Source organism: Micropterus dolomieu, linkage group LG08 (genome assembly GCF_021292245.1).
Source record: "Micropterus dolomieu isolate WLL.071019.BEF.003 ecotype Adirondacks linkage group LG08, ASM2129224v1, whole genome shotgun sequence".
NCBI lineage: Eukaryota > Metazoa > Chordata > Actinopteri > Centrarchiformes > Centrarchidae > Micropterus > Micropterus dolomieu.
Window position 1 is genome coordinate 19,916,037 of NC_060157.1, and position 22,895 is coordinate 19,938,931.

The 22,895-nt window shown below is 42.4% G+C and overlaps 1 protein-coding gene across 5 annotated transcripts in view; it reads left to right on the forward strand.

Annotated features, from left to right (window-relative positions):
- Positions 1-22,895, forward strand: part of samd11 (sterile alpha motif domain containing 11) — a 96,610-nt gene that overhangs the window by 5,513 nt on the left and 68,202 nt on the right. For 4 of the 5 annotated variants that reach the window (XM_046057061.1, XM_046057060.1, XM_046057059.1 and 1 more), the window contains one exon: positions 6,283-6,405. The gene's annotated coding sequence lies outside the window, so the exon portion shown is untranslated. Of the gene's footprint in view, positions 1-570; positions 630-6,282; positions 6,406-22,895 lie in introns of those variants that run through there. The other variant, XM_046057062.1, reaches the window with a different exon arrangement.

The window sequence follows — 22,895 nt, forward strand, 5'->3', positions numbered from 1 at the left end:
TTCACTCTGATTTTTCTGTTATCAAAAGGAAGAGAAAAACAATTTTTCAGGCGAATTTAACTAATGTGAATTTCCTGTCTAGAGCATTCTTATTTGATTTGGCAAAGTACTGGACTGCAGCCAGCAAATATGATATGATTATTGGCTGAAAAAGAATTAACTGGCAAACATATGCAATCCTTAACACTCCATTGGTTTTGTTGACCAGATTCAAGCAGTAAAAGGTTCCCTCCCATTACTCTGCTTTAGATATTGCAGTATTTCCTGTACACAGAACAGCCTGACTGCACAGACACTTTCTCTACACTCACATTTATAAATCTGGCCCACGCAGTCTGGTTACTCCTAAAATTACCAGCTGTTATGGACACACACAGGCTGATGTAAGTTTTATTGCAGTTTGCACAGTTGCTGTGTGCATATATGAGCTTCAACAGGCAGCATGTGTAAACAGTGATAATGCTGTGTTTGTGCAGTGTGTGTGTGTGTGTGTGTGTTTTGCTCGGTTTCCTCACTGTTAGCAAACACGCCGCGTTGCCATGTTCTCCCACTCACTGCTGACAGAAACAGCTCAACCACTGTGTGGGAGTCAAGTGTGGCAGGTTTTCTCACTGTCTGTGCTCGTAACGGTACAGTATGAGCTCTCTAAATCTAGAAGCTGCTCTTTGTGTGTTTGTGCGTGTCTGTAGGTGCGTATGAATAAAAGTAGGTCGTAAAAGCAGTCTGTTGTATAGCCTGCTAGCCCTCATTAACGGGAAAAAAAAAACGTCCTTGAAGTTGCTACGCTGCAGGGAGGCAGACGTGTTTATACAAACCAAATGGCTTTCAGTGGAACAAAATGAAATGGTAAACACCTGACATCATGTGAGAGAGATATGAGAAGGCAACCTGTGAAGGCGAAAGGAAGAGAAAATGAGACCAGGCGAGAGGCCACCGGGTGAGCGAAGGCTTATCATGTGTAATCTCCACCAGTGTTGCTTGTCATTCTCATCATGGCTGACCTTGTCTCGAGCTCTGCTATAAGCGCGACCCTCTGTCCCGACCTGGCTGAGTGGACCCGTCACACTCTGTTTGCCTGTGAGCCTCTCGCCCCGACACCAACCGACCCGCAACAGTGCCTCACTAAAAAAACACAGTGCAACAACGTGACGTGCAGCTGAAGAGAGACAGGTTAAGTGCTATGGTTAAGTGTGGGAAATTATCTCAAAAGAAGATCATAGTTATTGTTCATTTATTGTACTGCGTACGGTGCAAAAACTGTTGCATGACACAAAATCTAAACTGCAAAGATGGGCCACTCATTACAAAGGCTAGACACAGCGTGTGGGTATGACTGAAAAAGATGTTAAAAACAGTAATTAATGCCCTTGTTTTATTTTGTTACCCAAAAAGCCAGTAGTTTTTGTATCCTCCTGAGACCCTTACGAGAAAAAAAAGGTTTTTATCTTTTGGAATCTTTTAAACATGTCACAAAGATTTTTTTCTCAAAGATATATTGCATTTATGTTTTGTCACATGTCGTTGGTAGGGGACATCAGGTCTCATTTGAACCAAAATGTATGGCTTATAATGTCACTTTATAAGCCACAAACTTGGTATTGATAAGAACTCATTTTGCTATCCATTTCTATTACAAATTTCTCATTTATAACAATAAAAAAACAATATAAAACACATTAGACCATGGAAAATATTACTACCTTTAAAAACGTGTACACACAGGAACACATCATGCATGCATTAGAAAGCAATTCTTGGTCTTTGAGACACAAAGAAACATGTTGCACTTCACACACTTCATAAAGGTGTTCCCGCTGCATGCTCCTCTCCTGCACCTTTAATATGATGATTAATACCAAAGAATATGGAAAATGGTCATGGACATAAAAGTGTATTTTAAAAGGCTTAAAATTAGCATACACCTCTGAAATCATAGCAGTAATATAGTTCAGGCTTTCATACATAAAAAACAAACAATTCAAACATGATATTTGTATAAATTTGATCAGTTACTTCTCATAGGGCCATAGAAGCCGCCTACTGTGATTCCAATTTGAAAAGACAGAACAGTTGCTCTGTTGGCCACACAGAAAGCCCAGGATGTACTCTTTACAGTACACTAGGACTCAAACAGGCTAAATGCATGGTGTTTGAAATAGAGCCCTCAGTGCACATGTCCCCCACAGAGGACAAAAATGAATTGCCAGGTCTCAGGAGGAACTAGCCTACACCTCAGAAAAACATGATGGAAATGCCTATTATAATTTAGCCACTAGCCTAAAGGATAAACCTGACAATATTTTATATTTTTGTTATTAAAAACAAATCCAGTGAAAATAACAAAACCAACAATGCTTCCACAATCAACGAGTAAGTATTTAACACAATAATTTGCATCTTCAATAGTCAAGAATATTCAGAATGGGACCGGAAGATGTTTGCCTTCACGTTAAAAAATATATAAATTGCGTTTTGATAGTGATTCGCATTATAAAAACCTCCCACCAACAACTAACACATAATACATTACATTGAAAACTAACCGGATGTGTAGAAAAATGGTGGTGACAGGAAATAGTATCCCAGCATGCTGTCTCCGTGATAGGATTGACAGGTCTAGAGAGCAAAAACAGTTCCCATTTCAAATGGGTGCATAAATCATTGAACTGCCATTTTTATCAACTATTGGTAAGTAACCACCGTGAGCAAGTCCATTTACCAGGAAATTATCAGTTTGGGGTCGAAATCCCCCAAAACTACCTTCATTGTTAGCTAACCTGCTTTCATTTTTCATCAAAGTTGAAAATCTAAACACAACAGCTGTGATGATGGTGAATGTCAAATAAAATCACAACGTGGCCACAGGATTTTAAACCTGCAGTGAAACATTTAAGTAAACGTAGTTAACTACACTGTTGACATTAGACCTTATCAGGTGTTAACTACTTTGGCTAGCTTGCTGTAAGCGGCGCACACATACAAAACACATTTATTCAGTCATTAATATTAACTTTTGATTTTCAGTAAATATGGCCTGTGAAAGTGTCCAGTGATTTCATAAATAGGTAGGCCGATGTACTGAACAGCATGTATTATATTTTTGAAAATAAGTATATGTTAAATATAATATTACAATTACTATTTACATATATAGATTTATTCAAATGTAAATATCAAAAATAACCATGCACACTGAAATGATTTGACTGTGACTTCATTAGGAGCTTTATGTTTTGTCTGTAGCTCAGCACCCAGGTGTAATTAATACATATGGGTCACATGAATTATCACAGTCTTGACAATATTGTTTCAGCATTTTTAAAGGTGAACATTTATCAAAAACATGACAATAATATTACACAACATTACATTTATCAAAAACAACATGTCATGGTTAATATTACAGAGTTACAAGAGTTTTACATTTACATAATTTTAACTTAAAAACAAACTCCCATATACAACTGACTAAACAGTATATGCTAAATATCTTTAGACAGATATACTGTCATTAATACACAGCTGCCCCTCTACACCACTAAATGAGAAGGGTGAGTGCCGGGCAACCTGGTGTCTCATCTCTCCCTAAGGGCCCCAGTCTGGGGAAAAGATGCACTCCCACTGGAACTGCTGTGTAAGTTTATCCTAAAATCTAATTACTTAATGTTCGACAACAAGTAGGCTATTACTCACCATCTTAAAGTACAGGCATGGGTTCGCCATTCGCTCCAAACTATGCCAGTTTGTTCATGGATTTCAACAACCCCTTCACAAATAACATCTTGTTTTTCAAAAGGCACATTAATGACCTTTTTATGGATGTTTTACAGGTTCTGTAGATGAACTTAGGGCATTAAGTGGTTATAAACTCATGCCCCTTTTTTGTATCTTGTAATTACTGTTAGTCTGTTTATTTATTTAGAAGAGAACAGGAAGAATTATTGAACCCCCCCCCCCCTCCCCCCCCAGACAGAAGCAGAAAGGGCTCCTGTCTCCCAGCTGTCTGAGTTTGAGGTATGCCAGCTGCTCCACCCAGTGCTTATGAGATGATGATGCGTTTTTTTTTTTCCATTTAAGGGGGAATCAGTGTTTGAGTAAGCAGTGTAGAAAAGGCAGCAACAATTGTGACACATACATTTAAAAACCCCAGACCAAAAACCCCTCAGCCACGGAGAGGCCCTCAACATGTGGCAGTGGGTGTCCAAGTCATCCCTGCATCTTAAAATATTCTCATCCAGTCATGTGAAGAGTTTTGCCAATTTGCTTCTCAGATGAAGCCTGTGAAGAACTCCAGACTATAGCAGCCCATGCCTGATGCGTATTGATGAGAAATCAACCAATTGCCAACTACCAAGAGATTTCTGATATTTGTGAGCTCCGTCTCCCATAGCAGCTTAATCCAATCTAAGGAAGGAGATGCAGCTGCAGGGATTGTCTCTTATAAAAAAGATACTACACACTTTTGCAGTGGGCCAATTTCCAAACATTGTTCTGTCCAACTGTTTTGTGGGGCCTCAAGAGAGAGGAATGTTATTTATTTTTTTTGTTTGCTTGTTTTTTACAATACTAAACTGTAAGTCGGGGCAATGCCAAATTCTGTCTGCAATTGTTTTGAGTGAAGAGGTTCTTTACACAGGTCACACATTTTCTAACCTACAGTTGTAATGCCAAGTCAATGAGGGAGGCAGGGAACGGAGTTACCCAAAATAGCAGCATTGAGAAAGAGCAGTTTAAAGTTAAAATGAAACCTAAACTGGCCCCAAATCTTAAGAGCCCCACAGACAACAGGATTGTTCGAAAAAGAAAATTGTTTCAGATGTAGCTAGTGTTCATTTGACTCCTTGAAAAATGACTTCATTGTTGGAAATAAAAATCGGCCATAATCAAAATTGGCATCCAGAGCTGTGTTCAAAATCATCACATCTTTTGGTCAACACATATTAACCCATATTTATCAAATGTATGTTTTCACAGCTCTTTGGTAACAGGTATCGGTATTTGCGAAAATGTCTTGTCTTTATAATTCAGTATCAATAACAAAACAAAAACCTTTGTCCATCTCACTGTGTATGAATCAAAGGAATATGTCTGTACCTTGTATTGTTCAGCCAATCATCATCCTCATAAAATATTCAACATCAGTCCAATGTTTTGGATTCAGAGAGAAAAAAAAAAGAATAGTTTTCTCTTCTAATTTAAGTTAAATTAATATTTATTATCCAGTTTTTTTAATGGATATATTCAGTGTAGAATCCTAAACTAAGCTTCTTTAACTTTTATTACTCACAAAATATCACCATTTAACCAGTGTGTAAGTTAATTTTCTATATAGGCCATCCATGATTTATATTATAGTCTTTTATTCTATTAGTGTATATTTCTATATTTCAGTCTACTGTAAATGGTTGTGCAACATTCTCTCAATATATATCAATGACAATTGTAAATAGTATAAGTAAAAGCTAGTATAAGTGACAGCTGGGAGATGAGATGTCTGTTTCTCTCCACAAGATGGAGCTGTAACCAAATATATTTGCTGTTGGTGTATTGAAGCTTGTTACACTTTAATGCAGATGTGAACCAGGAAACACTCAAGCCAGTATTATAGTGTACAGTAGGTGGTGCTAGAGATTTATCATCTTGGAAAACACTTAATAAACAGCATAAGGGGAGGTTTCAGCTATGAATAAGCAAACCCCTTAAATATGTTAAATGTTCCTGTAAATTAATTGTAATTTGTTCATGTTGAATTGTTTTCATCAGCTTGTCCATAATCAGTGTGCTTCATGATTTATTGTAGTGGCCTTTTAATAAGTTGGAGGGTTATTACTGGACAAATTTAAAGCTTGTGCACAGTGAGTGTTTTAACTATACTGAACGCTGACTGGCAGTTAGTTTCAGCTTTCCCGCCTACATTATGAGGCCTAAACATGATTTGAATTGATGGGATTCTATTCAAGCTTAGAGCAATTCACTTTAAATTCAATGTTATTGAATTATGAAATGGAAGAAATTATTTTACTTTCAAAACTGTAACAGGCTTCCATCGGCTTTCAGAGGTGAATTTCAATATGACCATCTCACAGTCATATGCCGAGTCAGAAAATATCACCACTATGCCCAAGAGACGATTATAGTAATTTCCACAAAGATTGGACTGTAGGAGGAGAGTGGGTGGGTTGTGTGTGTGTGTTTGCAAGTTTATGTGTGTATTGGGGGTTGGGGTGGGTCATCATCAACATTCATTATAATGAAGCCTTCGCTCTTTCACCTCTCCTACAGTTGCAATAACCATCACACCCAATCTGAACTGGTTCCACTGGGAGGAAAGACCAAGCAGCGCTACATCACACATGACCTGAAACCTCAACCAGAATATGCCAGAATCTAGATGGCGGTCATAAGGTACAGTATGCTAGATTTTGATATAAGTGTATGTGTGTTACCACTAACAATTTATTTCCACATTAAATATGCGATATCAGCCTCATTATCAAAATGAACAAGACTGTTACTGAGAGACTTCCTGCATCTTTGGCCTCACAGTTTATTTTACAGTGTGACACTGAGGGTTTTACAAGAAAGCTAATCTGAACTCTAAAGCTCAGTTTTGACATTAAGAATTTTCTCTTTGCTAGCTACCATGCTGTTTTGGTGCCACTAACTTAACTCCGGGAAGTAAGTCATTTTTAAAAAATGTGTCAATCCTAAATTGGTTTGTCAGACATTAATGAAGAGTAGTATAAAAATCAACCAAAAACACATCCAAGCAGGTTCATTTACATTGCACTAATATCTGATAAATCCAACATTTAATTGTTTGATTAAAAAGGCTTTGTTTTATTTTCTCTCTAAAAAACCCGCAATCACGCTAATCTAACCTACTGAGTACAAAAGCCATGCTGGCGCCTCTAAAGGCAGTGAGGAGAATCACCCCCAAAATGACCAGAGGGGTTTGAAATAAGCTAAATAATCTATTTTAGGTAGAGCTGTCTGCTCAAGGCCACAGACGTCTGAGTGACTGCAGTTAGTTTTGTATAGGTAAATCTTTGGAAAGCTTGAGATAGTCATTTGACGTCTTTGAGTTAGAAAATTCCTTGGAATTGTGGCTTTTGCTTTAGTCTACAGGTTGTGTAGTAGTGACTAGTTTCACCTCTTGTAAGTGTAATTTTATGGTATGACAGCAGCCCACTGTGTCTCTGCTCTGTCCACCCATCAGTGTCTGCAGAGCTGTGCCATCTCATTAACAGAGCAAAAGAGTTAAAGAAGTAGTAAGATCTACACAAACACGTAAAAAGTAATATAGAAATATACTCGGGCGAATTAGCTCCAAGTACAGTGCTGTCCTGTCTTGATAATGAATGCTAAAATGCAGGCAGTGTGTTTGCAGTACATTGTGTATTTTGTTCTTGAATTGACCCTGTGGTACCTTTTTAGGCTACGGCTACAAGAGAAAGGTTGCCTTCAGCCAAACAATATCTCCAACAACCCCAGTAGAATGTAGACCCTGCAATAATATTGATCTTTTGTATGATATCTGTGTTATTGTTATAGACAGGTATTTTCCTTCACCTCAGGTTACCTGATAACTGTTACTGTTTTGTAGTATTTTCCCAATTAGCTGCGTAGGGCTGTGAATGGGGGGAAGGGGTTTGTGAGTGTTGTTGCTAACAAGCGTATTTGTTTTTGTTTATATTTTGCGTGTGTGCTCTCGCGCACATTGTGGGCGTTTTTCTGTCAGTGTATGCATGAAACCATACATTGTAGTATGTGCTTGGGTGTGAACAAGTGTGTGCTTGTGTGTTGCGGGTGATGTTAGCTTCCTAAGGCTGATTACCACCCTCATCCCGGCGTCTTGTTTTTGCCTGTCTCTCCGCCTGTGTGGAAGTTGTGTGGGCACCCTCTGGATTGCCTCACCGCCGAAGCATGCCGGACCCTGTTATCCAGCTATCCATCTGTGTTATTGATTTTTTTCCCTCTTTGTAGAGTTTCATCTTTCCTCCACTTTTCTGTAGAGCGATGGAGAGAGGGAGGGAGTGCGAGAGAGAAAGGAGGGGCGAGCAAGGGGGCAGAGCAGAGATCTGAGAGCTGGTGGAAGAGGGGGGGTGGAGGGATGGAGCGTTGGAGGAGCGGAGCAGCGGTGGGGCTTCTGAGGGTAGGGGTGTAAGAGGTTGGGGGGGCACTCAGCCTGGACTATGGATGAGCAGAGAGAAAGAGAGAGAGAGGCACTCTTGATGTGTTGGAGCTTTTTTCTCTCTCTCTTCGTTTCTCTCCATTCTCATGGGAGCTCCCTCCTCCTCCTCTCCCTCTCCTTCCTCCTCCATCCTGCTCCAAGGCGCCTCTGGTACACACGCTCCACTCACCGCCCCCCACCTCTTCCTCCTCCTCCTCTGCCTCTCGCTCCGTCCGCCTGCCTGCCGTCTCCCCTTCCCGGGGGGCTCGGGCAGTGCTGGCGGCGCAGCCGTGATTTGCAGGAGATTTGTCTAAGTGAGAAGCAATTAGTGCGCCTAAGCACCGCTAATGTATGCATGCTGGGGCTGCTGCCGCCCCTCCCGCTTGGCAGTGCCAGAGCCAGGCCAGGGCACCATTCTCTCTCCCTGTCTCCCCTTTTCTCTTTTCATCTGAAGGCCATCATCTTGCTCTCACTCCCCTTCAGATGACCCAGTCTTCTCTGAGTCTATTAGCACAATCATTAGTCGACCAATGGCGCTGAAGTTTGTGTTATTATTTACCATGTCACTTTATTGCAGATATTATTACTCTCTCCAAAAGGTGCCACGGTAGAGTCGGGTTGTGAACCTTGTACCTTCTAAACTTCATTCAGTCTCATGGAGGTGATTTCTGTCCCTCATCTTCTCCTACATATGTTTCCATTGTAGATGCGAAGGAGGCCTTGGTAAGCCTGGAAATTTAAGTCTGTGAGTGATGGTGAGTGGTAGCATAATTTGAGCGCTATAAGCCAACCACACACTAGAGCATACACTCAAATGAACACACAGGCACACCACAAACACACTATGCACAACAAAGTGGAACAGTGGTGGGTGGCAGGATTCCCTTTGAAACCTGCGGTGTAGAAAAGCTTGTTTGCGAGCGTGCATGCATGAGGGACGTTCTGCATGCTGCGACTCCCCAGCTACTTGAAGATGAACTTTGCCCTTTTCTACACATTGACTCTCTCTTGCTCAGACAAAAACAAGATTAAGTCTGCTCGTCTTTACGCCGCGACTGACTGCCTTCCAAGTGGGAGCCTACATGGACTGTGGGTGGTTTTGGAGCGAGGTGCTCGTTAATTAAAGATAGGCTAATTACTGGCGCTTCTTAGCCTGGCTTTTGCGGCGCTGATAAGAGGATAATCCTGGAGAGGAAGGCGGAGATCGAACTGGTCCCCGGTAGACCGGGCCTCCTGCTCAACTGGGCTAGAAGAAAATGCACCCCCCCCACTCCTCCTGCAGCCAGAGAGTATAGAATATTCAAGCAGGCTGCACTTCGGCAGGAGGAAACCCACATACAAGCCTCAAAGACATTAGCCACCGTGTGTTTCTCAGGCTTTTTAAAGCTACATCCACTGGTTTAGCTGAATTTGGATAAGAAAAAGCATGATTGTCGGTTGTAATGCAATGGTGACTTTTTTGATACCTGTATGGAAATTCTCTCTCTGTTTTTTGTTGTTGTCACTTTTTCTCTTTGTGGTAAAGCCTTGAGTACAACATGAGCTACAGAGCTACATCCCTGAAATGTGTTGGGATTTATTGGCTAGCTCAAACACACTAGTGTGTCTGTCTGCTAATTTGGATGCTTGTTATGCATCATCAGCACCCTACAAGTTCATCCATCGGAGTCTTCCCTCGTTCCAGTTAGCCAGTCACACATGCACACACATACTTGCAGACATGTTAATAAGCATATTTGCAACCCACCTCACACTCACATGACTGAAAGGTTGCCTGACCCGACTATCATTCACGTGTCTCTAACCCATATTTTGTCATGGGGAGTTAGCCATTAGCACTTGCTGGGCTGTTCCCATATGCTGGGCCTCCACAGATCTATAATTCAGGGGTGGCAGATGTCCCCATACAATATTCATGAGTGCCGTTCCATGCTGGGCTAGCAAGTGAGTCAGCGGCAGAGCCGTCACAAGGTCTTTGCATATAGAGGGTCCGCTTCCATGTTGACCTGCGAGTGCACCTTCCCTTCACCTCCATCCTGCAAATGGACCACAGTGAGGTTTTCAGAGATGGAAAGATGCAGGCTGCTTGTCTCAGACCGACAGCTTCATGCAATTTGGAAGGCACATGGATGATGTGGTGATGGTCTTCTGTTTAGTATAATTGTGATGGTCTGTAGCTGTATAATGTCTTCTGTGGCTCTACACTGGTCAATCTGAGAATGCATAATGCGGGGTCCAGTTTTGGGCATTTAGTCCATACTAGAAACTAAAGTCAGGAGATCTTGGCCTTTGCTGCATTGATTTTGAGCATTCTTTTTTTTTGTTTGTCCCTTCTTTCCCGACTTTACGGAGGTATAGTACTACATCACTGGAGTTCCCCTTTTTGAAGGGTCAGTTCACCGAAAGTACACAAAAAAACAAACAGATTTTTCACTTCCTTTTCTTCTTGTGGTATCTAGCCATGCAGGTAGTTTTGGTTTTAATATTTATCTTTCACTGACATTTCTGCTGCCATTCAATACAATTGAGGTGAATGGAATGTTGTTTGTGGTAATTATAATCCACCATACATTTTTATCATCATCTTGGTTGTTCTTTCCACTATTGACAGCAAGTGAGGGACCCAGACACACTCTCTGGAAATGGAGTAATATTTAATTCACCTGTATTGCACTCAAGTAGCAGCAAAATCTGAGACTGATATCTCAAGGTAAAAATACAACCCAAACTACCATGAGAATTTTTTCATGTAATGTAACATTCTTTGTAATTTGGGATTAAAACTCCTCATCACTTCTTGTTACACACAGGACTTTGTAATGGAGTATAGAATAATCTAGGCGTTTTGGAGCAGAAGAAGAGGTCAGATGGTGTGTGTGTGTGTGTGTGCGCGCGCGCGCGTGTGTGAGTGTGAAGCGTGTACACTGTAAATCACACCTACATACCTGGAGGAGACAGCAGCGTTGTGTGCTGATACCCTCAAAGAGTGGGAGATAAAAAACACAACACAGGCACCCAAGATCACAAGCCGCCGCCAGCGCCAAGCCTGGCCGGCGCTGAACCGGCAACCCGATACCTCCTCCGGAGTCCTGCGGAGGGGGAGAGTGGGTGTGGGAGAGAGGCTTCCATAAAGTCTGTCCCGCCGGTTGGCCGTAACCTGAGCTCCCAGCAGACAGCCGCGGTGCCTTGCAGTCAGGCACAGAAGAGTGAGTGTGTGTGTGTGTGTGTGTTTTGAGCGTGAGGGGATGGGTGACATGTTGCCACACGCTTGTTACCACCCTTGGGATCAGACCTATGTGCAAACACACACAATACTAAGGCCTGCCCTTGACGTTTGTCACAACTTTACACATATATCCCCTAAATCACTATAACATTCCTCTCAGCAATGTGATAACACATTGATTCTTTTTCACACTGACCCCTCCTCTCCCTGAAATTGATATGGATGACGAGATGACGGGACCTGTGTCACCAAGCTTTTCTCTCCTTCAGACCTTCAGACCTTTCTCCAATATCTTCTCCCTCTTTACCCTCTGTGATCATCCAACGGGACCGTCAGCCAAAACATCTAAGACTTGAGCGAGCAGAAAACTGCCGTCAGCTGCCATATTGCTTGCTGTTGCTGCCAGGGTGCTGCCCTTTATGGATGTGAGTGTGGTGTGTGTGGTTTGGGAGCTGGATTGGTGGAGGAGTGGGGTAGTGGTTTTGGGGGGGGGGGGGGGGGGGGGGGGGGGGGGGGGGGGGGGGGGGGGGGGGGGGGGGGGGGGGGGGGGGGGGGGGCTGATCGTGCTTGTCTCTGGGCTGGCAGAAGGACAGGAGCCCCTTGTGCGGTTGCAAGTGGGTGAGGAGGTTAACTGAGCCACAGCAGAGCCAAGACGCTGCCTGGGATATTGACAGGTTGGAACCTGAGGGCTCCTGCAGGATAGGAACACACTGCCAGAGGCTTGGTTACCATCACCGCCTGCCTGCCTGCCTGCCTGCCTCTGAGGGAGGGAGGGGTGTAAGGGCCAGGAAAGGGATGAAGGGAGTAGTAGGAGGGGAAGGATGGAATGACTGGATGAAGGCAAGAATCTGATGTTCATCCTCCAAAATGGCCAGAAAAAGATGATCATGGGAAGGGGCTTTACATGGGAGTGATTTGGCTAGGTAGTTGAAATCAGTATCACAATAATAGTGAAAATATATTTTCAGATGGAGTTAAAAAAACGTATGCTAAATCACGTGTAAAATATTTTAATTGATGTTAATTGCAATGAAGTGTGTTCCACTGTAAAGCTTTACATCAAAAAAGACTCTTTAAACACGTAAAACAAAAACATTTGTAGCAGTTTTACAGTTTAGTTGGAATCATCTATTTGTACAGCTGAATTTTGTTATAGAATAACACAATAGATCAAATCATTACAGTATCATTGCACTGAAAGTCAATAAGTAGTAATATATAATTACCCCAGCGCTCCAGAGGGTGATGCAGAAGAGAGATTTTAGATTAAAAAAACAAAGCTTATGCCAAGCATGACAGCATAATTGAGAGCTTTTAGTTAAGGATTTGTTATAGCTCCACCATCTTTGCTGCGCTCTACTTTGCTGCTTTCACTCAGTAAGGAGCCGAGTATATGGTCTGTCTGGTTCTGGGTCATTTGCCATGGTAACGGTGGTACAGGTCAGAAGGTGATTGGCTTAGCTGAGGACGGTGCTGGCGGCTGTTTGTTGATTCTCTGATAGGGGTGACCTACCCCTGACCTCCACACAAATCAATACTGCCTCCTTAAACTTTCATTTGTCCTCGTTTGCTCGTGCTCACCCCCGATTGGGAGCAATCAGAGTGGGCCTTTTTGAGTCTAAAAAAATAAACATTTTTTTAACCTAAATTTAAGTTGGATAGATAAGTGTTTATACATTATTTTTTCCTGGTAGTTGAGAGAAATGGAAAAGAATAGCATTATTGTTGTTCATTTCTTTATATAAATTTCTGTCATAAAACTCTAAGGAAAGATTGAATTGTATAGATTTGCTGTATGTCAATATTTCAGATCTATAGCATACCACAAGTAAATTTAGACGTGAACTAGTATGGCCTTTGTATTGAAGTAGGTGAATACGAGGTTGGTAAATTTCCAGTCTCTATGATTTCAAAGAATACTCTTTGTACTGTTGTAGGGAGTCCCTCCAACGCAGGAAAGCCTTTGAGAAGCTCCTTCCTGTCTCTTCACCTCCTCTTCATTGCACTTTTGTTTCTCTCTCTCCTCTCACCCCCTCTTTCTCACTTTCGTTATCCGTAACCCCTGGAGTGGCCCACGAGGTTACCGTGTTCCTCTGCTGAGCAGCAGGGTTGTGTGGGCTCATGTTGGTTTTTTTTTGTTGTTGTTTTTTGTACCTCTCATATGTATTTCTCCATTCTGGGGTCACCCTTTTCCACTCCCCCACACAGGGAATCACCTCACTGAAAGGCTTTGTGGTTGATTTAGTGGGTAGTTGCAGTGAAACGTTACAGTCTTCCACAGTGTGAGTGACATGACATGCTGTGCTGTTAGTTCCCCAAAATGACAGGTCAAAATACAGTGTATGCCTCAGAGCATCCTTATTACTGTGCATCAGACTCAAGCTTCGGTACTTTATTGCCATATCAATGCAGATGGCAGGTATTTGCCTCAGTGCCGCTGAGGTACGGAAGGTAAACAGTAGCAGACATTTGCTACACAATGTCATACACACGGCTACTGTCATAGTCCAACTCTCACAGTGGATTGTATAAAGTGACATCCTTATTTGTTACAATACTATGACATTTTAGTTAAAGTTACAGCTAATTATTTGACAGACTGTTATCTTAGCTAAAAATGCTTGACTCATGTAATCTGCAGCTTTTCATACAGTGCAGGTGTGAGATGAAATTCATACAAATAACCACACATTTCCTGCCAGAACAGACTCCATAGTTTTATTTTTAAATGTTTATTTAATCATAATTTAACCGGGAAAGCCCCGTTGATATCAACAATATCTTTTACTAGGGAGACCTGGCCAAGACAGCAGCATAAAAACTATTACATAGCCTACAACAATAATAACCACACGTGTCAATAATTACACTAAATTTAAAATACCTACGCACAGTGACAAGTACCAATCAAAAAATAATTAAGCACTTGCACTTATAAGAGTTTTAAAATCTGACATAGAGTTTCAATTATTTAGATAAGACCACATCTTGTGGTCCCAAGTGATAACTACAGCCAGATTTCTGCGCAATCAAGGTGAAAATGTATGAGAGGAGTTTACCCGGAATGACTTTGTAAATTAACAAGTACTAATGATTTGAGTCAATGAAAGGTCAGAGATGGCCAACCAGCCCTGGAGTAAAGTGTACAAGGATGAGTGAGGGCTTTACACTTTCTAACATATCTCAGTGCACTGTGAGATGAATGATCTATATCAGATCCCCACTAGGGCTGACCCAGAATAGTAGAAGATTTGATGCTTCAATGGGCGGAGTCTGATTCGACACACAATTGAAGCTTTACAGCAAAATGAGGATTATGCCAGTTTGGCGATATGTGTCTGTGTCAATGTCTGATTTTACATAGAACTACCAGTTTTCTCCAAATAAGTTAGTATACAGCACAATATAATTACAATATAATTGTAAACATACTATACTGTAAATAAACATGTAAAAAGAAAAAAAAGCTTTTAATAAATGTTTTTAAAGTGCGTAAATAAATCCAAAATTACCCTTAAAGAATGGGGCTCAGTGCGCATGTGTAGGCGTAGCGTGTATGTGTGTGTGTGTGTGTGTGTGTGTGTGTGTGTGTGTGTGGAGCCCTACAGGCTATGGTGTAGCCTAGTGGTAGAGAGATAGAGCTCCAGCCTCACCGGTGTTGTGCCGACTTGTCCGCACCTCTCGGGACGTTCAGATCATTTATCACCATTGATGAGCCACACAAAGAATATTATATCGTTTTTGAATAGTGCTTGAAATAGACCTGCGAGGAACTGCGCCGTCCATGCAGTTGTCAGCCGCACAGCACGCATGGCACGCACCCAAACTCTGCACAAGACTGATGAATGGCAGGCAAGCAGAGCAGAGAGAAAATGATCAACAATAAGCCTCAGTTTAGCTGGAAATGTACAGTGTAAGTTACAGAGACTAATGAATAGAGACTGCAGCTTATCAATATTCAATATTAAAGCAGACCTACCGTGCCCCCTCCCCCTCCCACTGCTGGCAATCACTGCACACAAACATAAACTGATTTGACAATAGGCAAGATTTGACAATTCTGATTCAACTATGTAAATCCTTAGTCGGGGACAGCCCTAATCCCCACGATCAATAACTGTTGAATAGCATAAATAAGTCTTTTTCTGGCTTCAAATGAGAAACAGGACTTGTTACTGAAATACAATCCTAGCTTCAGTCTCAGCTTTTTAAGAATATTATCAACCTGGGTTTTAAAAGAAAGGCTGTCATCAAGCCAAATACCTAGATATTTATAACTGGAGACAACATCTAACTTCTTTCCCTGAGCACTAATAATATCCAAAGTGTTCACAGGCTGCTTCTTCTACTGTATTTTTATCAGTATTAAAACCAGCTTTAGTTATGAAAGCTTAATCTGAATAATATTAAAAACAGCATGACATTTAGCCACAGCCTCGCTAATGAAGGAGCCAGCACAATTAGAAATGAAGGATGGCTCAGTCCAAATTTTGACCTAAACTATTGATATAGATTGATAACAACAGTGGACCTAAGACAGAGCCCTGGGGTACACCATTACAAATGATTAGCCAGTTAGAAGTGAGCCCATCAAATTGGACACATTAAGACCTTTCTGAGAGGTAATTCACAAACCATCCCACTGCCTGTCAGACATACATGTACATCTCTTCTATTTGAATATTGTCCTAAAGTAACATATTGCTTTACAAGACATCTAAAAATGATTTAAACAATATATTAATGTCACTCATGGAAGTTTTTTATTTTCAAAATATTCAAAACAAAACCAGTACTGTAGAAATTAAATTTTTTCATTGACGTTTTCATTGGTCTTTTCGAAAGAGGACTCTTAAACAGAAAATTGCCATGCACCCTGTAGGAGTAAGAAAAGCAGAATTTTTTTACAAAAGAATAAAAATGCTGCCAAAAGGACCTGGCACAAAAGGTCTGTATCAGAATTTCAGACCAGAGATCCGCAATGTTAAAATGATAACCCTCGTCATTCTGGATCAACAGTTCTGTGTTATTCCACAGGGATTTTTCACAGCAGACATTTTCACTTGTTGTAGCAGGAAAGAGGTGTAATTAATAACCCTAATAATGACTGCATTTAATTTAGGTGACCCAGTTTCAGTGTCCTTGTATTGGGTATGCTGGCTCACTGTCATGGCTTACTGGGACACATAATGGAACTGAGCCATTGTTAATGTTATTAACACCTATGCGCTTCCTGCTTTGACAAGACGAAATGTCTGCTGTGAATGAGGTTTATGTAGACTAATAACTGATAGTAAAATGCACCAGTCCACAAAGAATAGAGTAAAATCACATCTTTGAGTGATTTCCATCTTGTCAGTCTACTTCTGTTCAATCTAAGTTTGGATTTCACATTTTCTTGCCTTCCTCTGAACAATCGATCTGTTTCCCTGTCCTTGTTTTCCTGTCGTAGCTGCTGAAATAAAACATATCACTTCCTCTTTGCCAGAGCATTCGTACATGGAAGCGGTTACTGTAAATAGCTTTCATGAATTGAGTATCACTGTCTTCTCTGTTATAGAATGATGGCATCAACAGACATTTATTTGGAAATGTCACAGATAAGTAGTGCAACTCTGGTTATGATGTCACTATCCCTGAGTCTTGTTCTTTTAGATCTGTAACATACTTTGAGGTCTCTGAGCTTTTTAGCTAAACTAAACAACAGGATGTTATGAATGAATATCAGAATACAGCCTCCACCTCCTCTGGCCTGGTCCAACACACAATAGACATGTGGTTGATTGTGTATTTGGGTGTGTGTGTGCGTGCGCGAGTTACAGCACATTACCTCCAGAGGGGTTTGGCTGTCGTGGCGTTGGGAGGGCTGTGTCGTGGCCATGGCTGTGTGGAGCAGCAGCACAGGAAACGCGTCAAAGCGCTGAGAGCTAACTGGAACCAGATGTCTGAGGCTACTGGCCGGGGGATTCTCACCGTGGAACAAGAGCGTCAGCGGGGGAAGTTCGCCCCCCACCCCCCGACTGTCTTGCTGTCTTCTCTATCTGTCTGTATCTCTGAATCTTTTGTCTCTGGGTTGTTTCCTTCTCTCGCTCTGTCACATCTACCTGACTTATGACTCTGTGGCAGGGGTGAATAAAAAAGCTATGAGGAAGAGAAAATGATTTCTTTCTTGTTTGTGCATCCTGCATCATCAAAAGAGGCCAAACCTTCCATTCTCATGTGGAAACTAAATGCAGAAAAAGATTCAAATATGATAGATAGATCTAGGATGTGTGCCTTTTAAAAAAATAAATATGCGATTGTAAGAGTTGGTGTGTGTTCCAGTTGTTGGTCTAGTTTGAATAGACCATAACAGCTCATCTCACACAACTTTACTGATATAACCTGGCATACTCTACCATTTCTAGTTTTACTACCCCATCCCTTTGAAGCTCTCCATAGTGGGAGATGGAGTTGGCCTGTTTTCTATGCCTGGGAGCATTGCCTGCCCTCCTCCGCTTCACTGCCCCCTGACTTTCTCTCACATATAGAGTACAGACGCACATTTAAGCACACATGCACACACACACACACACACTCAGACATACACTTAACTTATTCACTCATGCTCAGCAATCATACATGGCACGTGCACACACGACGACCCATTCGACACCGATAGTAGATGCGCATGATTCCAGCTGAGCCTCCAGCCTACCCGGGGCGGATGAAGCCTCGCCTTGGTCTTACCCCACTCTTTTTGCCATTGGCGGCTCCCCTAACACAGGCAACAAGGCAACAACAACACACCCCTATACACCCTCCTGCAGTGACAAGTGTACGTCCAACTGATAGAAAGACTGACAAACAACAACTTGTGTGGCGCTTACAGAAGATCATAAACACTGGCCAAAGAGTGCTGAGAGTATGCTTGTGCGTGTGTGTGCATGTTCATCAGTGGCAGTAAGATGAATACTCCATGAATGTTTGGCCAGAGCTATTTTCTTTTTCTTTTCTGCTTCGAGGTGGATCGGCACAGCCTGAAGGTCCTGGGGAGCTTTGGGTGAGGGCTGCTTTCAGCAGGCTGTTAGTCTTATCATCTCACACATCCACACAAACACACACACACACACACACTGTCCCCTCTGACCCAGGCGGTTTCCTGCCCCTGGCTGATCTATTGGCTGATGCCTGCGCTGTGACTATAGAGAAAGAGAGGAGGGGAAAGAAAGTGTGTGTGTGTGTGTGTATGTGTGCTCGCGGCCTGTCCCAGCGAATCGATATCTGTCTCGTATCCGTGAGCTGTGCCTGACCCCTGGCCGACCTTGCTCAGCATTGGTGGTTGGAGTGCGTTTTCTTTTTTTTTTTGTAGGGGTTTGAAAATGTGAGAGGCACATCGAGTTTTACCCCCTCGCTAATAGAGGTCCGGGGCCGTGGAAGGGTGTGAAAAGTCTTGACTAAATGTACCAGTCTGAGGGAGGCAGTAACAACATATCTGAGAAATGGTGAAATAACAGGAAATACTTTCCGTAGATTTTGCAGCTGGTCAAAGTATAGTTCAAAGTATTACCCACAGGATTAGTCTTACGTGATTCTAAACTGTAACAATGAATATAAGTAACGTATCTCTGTGCAGGTAAAGTGGTTTTAAAGCTAGCAGTGGAATCATCCTTACCTCCCTGTTGTGGTTTCAGGAAAAAAGCAGAAGTTTACCTGAGTTTTACTTAAAGTTGTACATGGCTGACCATGTTGTGCTGATGCTCATGTGCTCATGGCTGAGAGACTATAGTACTCAGGTTGTGTATGTGCGCATTCGTACATGTGCATGTGCTTGTATGTTTCAGACCAATGTAGAACTTGCCTTGATGTCAGTTTGCTAGTTGGACTCTGCTTTGCGTGTTGTTGGTGTGTGCTGATAGCGGATTCAGCTCCCGGGTTGAGCAGGGCTGCGGGTGCTAGCCGCCGCCGGCACTAATTGAACCCTGCCGCTAAGGTAAAGGGAGGGGTGGGTGGTGGCTGTCAGCGAAGGAGAGAAAAAAAAAAGAGGAGGAGGAGGAAAAAAATAGCGTGGTGAGGGCGAAGTGCCCCTGGGGGGTTGGGTCCCTGCCTGCCTGCCTGCCTGCCTGCCTGCCTTTCGTTCTCCAGCTCCTTCCCCCCTCCCTGTCTAAATAGCCGTGCCGGCGCTCCAGGGCTTCCTGCGCCTTATCTACTGATAATTGGGCACTGGAGCTCCACAGCTCGCTTATGAAATATAGATTCCTGACGGAGGGGAAGGATGGGGGGAAGGTAGTGGGGGGGAGTGTGCAGGCAGAGAAAAGCCCCTGGTCGTATCAGAGAGCGTGGAGCCTTGTGGGCTCCGCGGTGTTGCTCTGGCTCGTTTAGCAAACACAGCCCCAGTAGTTAGGGCCAAGGCCTCTGTGCTGTGCAGCCCACACTGTCATAGACAATTGAAAAACAATGCTTTGTTCCTGTTGTTCGTTGCACCCACCGGTTTCAAAGAGCTATAAATTGCGGGGGTGAATGCTTGTTGTATAGTTTGTCGCAGCACATGTGAAATCCTCTAAGCAATTTCAAACATGTTGCAGAGAATCGCCCCATATGTAACGCAACACTCACTACTCTACAGTTCCTACTCTGTCTTTTATTGAGAGTTTGCATGTTCAATACTGGAAATGGCGTGAATGAGTAACATGTGTAGTTATGGTTTCATTAAAGCGTGTCTTGATGAGGGTATCTTATGAAACTCAGTATTCCTCTGTGTATGAATAGTAGAGGATGTTATTTTCCTGCGGATAGCATCCCAGCAAGGCTGGCATGCTATCTGCAGTCTCATGGGGGAACGTTATTGGATCACAACATGGAGACCAAATCCCAGAGAGAGAAGAACAGGGAATACTCTGCTGGGTGCTCAATACACCCAGCAAAGTATTCCTTTCCAAGGCTACTTTTGCTTTTAGCTTTAAGATATGTTGTTCATTTAGAGTTTAATTTAATAATAAATATATTGTTACCTCAGTTGAAAGACAAAAGATTGTGTCCATAAAAATGAATAGTCCCGTAACGTGTTTACCTGTCATGCTTGAAGTCAGTGTGAGTGGGTATCTGTAAATGGTTTATTTTAGAATGAAACTCTGCACTGGGGACTTGAAAATTTAGAAACTCCCTTGTTTATAGGACGGTGTTGACCAAACAGCTTTTATTAAGTAGATTAGCATTGCTACATTCACACAGATCATTTAAAAGGCTCATAGATTCAACAGGACAGAATATACTGTGTCAAAACCTTTTGTTGTTTGTCTTTTGTTCAGGCCTATACTCTGTCCTCAAATTTATTTTACACACACACAGAAACACACACACAGACAGGTCTGTGCATGTCCCAATTAGTTAGTGAACGGTTGAATTAATGAATGGGGAGCTACCTGCTTGGCTGTGGGAGGTGGAATGGGGGTTGGGATAAACAAAAAAAACAGGCTGGAAGGCTGACTCCTTTAACATTTAATGCATGAGGTTTTACAGCACTGTGGTCTTAAAATACAGTAGGCCACATACAGGCTATATAGCAACTAGGGCTGAACGATTAATCATTTTCAAATTGAAATTGTGATTCGGGAAGAACGCAATAAGCTAATCGTGAAGACAGCAATTAAATGTAACTTAGGTTAACTATACAGTGCATCTGACCTATTTTAAACAGTCATGCAGTTACAAATTCATTCTGTTGTCATCCTTGTGTGACAGATCTGCTCGCCAATCACAAGCACCATGCGCTTCCTGTTACGGTCAGACTCACCAATCAGAGTGGGTACGGGGCATGTACATTTTACAACTACAAACGAAACTGGAGGAAAATGTGGGATAATGGCGCCAGCCGAACCGACACAGGCGGCTGCTGTGCTGCGGCTTTGTCCGGTGTCAACTCACACTGACGTGTTTCAGCAGCGGAACGTTTACCGTTGTCAACATGTTAATTTGTAATTTTCTGTATTTCTATGGATAACATAGAATATACTACTTATTTAGTACTATTGATAACTGGTCTCTGTGAGCCCGTTCCGCTCTCTGCAGGCTAACGCTAAATGTCCACATAGAGCATTTCAGAATAAGAGCGTTTTGCCTGTCTGGTTTTGCTTATTTGTTCAGTTGTCCTTGATTTTTGTGCTTCTAGCATGGTTAGGTAGGCTATGTAGTTAAATTTATTGAATATTGAATATTGAAAAAAAAAACGTAAATCGAATCGTAACCGCAGTGTCTGGCAGAAAAATCGCAATTAGATTTTTTCCCCAAATTGTTCATGCCTAATAGCAACCAATAAGTTTTCTTACACTCACAGGGCAGTTTCTCACACTTTATTTTGAGGCAGTAGGACAAAAAACAAATAGGCCGGGCTGAAGCAATCTCAGGAGTGATTCCCCTCTGTAGCCTTACCTCTGTGTATTTCACATTATTTTTTAAACAATTCCAGCTCACATCTAAATTGTGGCCAAAAGCCAGAGAACCCTATACCCCGGGTAACGGCTCCATCATCACATTGACCAAAGTTACCACAGGAGCCAACACAATAACTCACCTGTTACATGTTGTTTCCCCAAACCACCTTTATTTACGGGACACAAATACCAGTGCTGGGTTACGCATTGATCTTGGCACAGACTCCTGCACTCCCTGTTTCATTTCCTTTGGACCGCTTTGGCCCTATTGGTCAATAGCAATTGCAAATCCCTGCACTGTGGGCCAGACAAATTCATTTCAATTACAATTAGCATGGAGGCCCAGCGGCTGATTTATGGCCTTGTTTTCCTTCCCGCGCGTTCCCCCGCACATTAATCACCCCCACGCCGGCCCATGTGATCCTCACTTCATCTACCTGCCAAGGCAGCCACCCTGCCGTGCATTCCTGGATCCCTGGATTCCTGGATTTCTTCTCTCCTCTACTCCGGTCCTCCTTCCCTCTGGGAATAGTGGGTGTCCTCAACTTGCACCTGACACAGACCAGGGAGCAGGGCTGCACTTAACTCAGTGCTGGGCCTTCTGATTGGCACTCGTTTATCGTGTGTAATGAGCAAATGTTTCTAGGGAAATATGCATTAAAAATTAATTAAATTAAACCAAAAAAATACAGTTTTATCTGATTTTCTTGAATTTGATCCTGAGGAATGCATAATTTAGAAACATCAACCAATCTTTGCAAACACACATGCAGGATGCCTGCATACATACAAAAATCAAATGCCACGCTCTCCCCTGACTTACGCTCATGGTATATAACTGTAGGATGAAGGTGCTCATGATATTTATGGCCACTGGTCATGTGCTGCAGCCCAGAACGCAGTTTTGGAAGTTTTCCGTCTTGACTGGGAAATTATGTTACAACCGACAAACACTCTCATCCTTCACTTGACATTTGGTTACCATCAGGCGGGATTTAACAGGCCTATTTTGGATAGTCTGGAAACTGTTTGGGACAGAGCAGTGTCTCTCCACTCCTCCTGTTCTGTGTCGGAGGCTGAGTCATCC